Source organism: Stegodyphus dumicola, chromosome X1, assembly GCF_044657685.1.
Source record: "Stegodyphus dumicola isolate Sdum_Otavi_A_Nest chromosome X1, ASM4465768v1".
NCBI lineage: Eukaryota > Metazoa > Arthropoda > Arachnida > Araneae > Eresidae > Stegodyphus > Stegodyphus dumicola.
Genome location: NC_140780.1, coordinates 34655791 through 34656109, shown reverse-complemented (window position 1 = coordinate 34656109; position 319 = coordinate 34655791).

Here is a 319-nt window from a genome sequence, read left to right as displayed (position 1 = left end):
GTGTAAATATTAACGCAGTTTGTTAAATTAACAAGAGTAGATCAAATGTGACGTAGTCGAATCGAGCCTAATATTGAAACTGACATTTTACTTTAATGCCCGTTAATATACTTCTATTGTAGCTGGAAGTTTCATTAGACTACTACGTAGTAAATCTGATATCAAAGAGTGGATTAAAATTTCCAGTGCAACGAATTCTTTATTACTGTGCAGACTGCAGACAACGAGGTAATGCTGTCTTTTTAAGCTGTCGCTGATAAGATACCATATCAGTTTGCACATGAATTAGCTAATTTTGTGCAAACTTCCTCTTTCACTT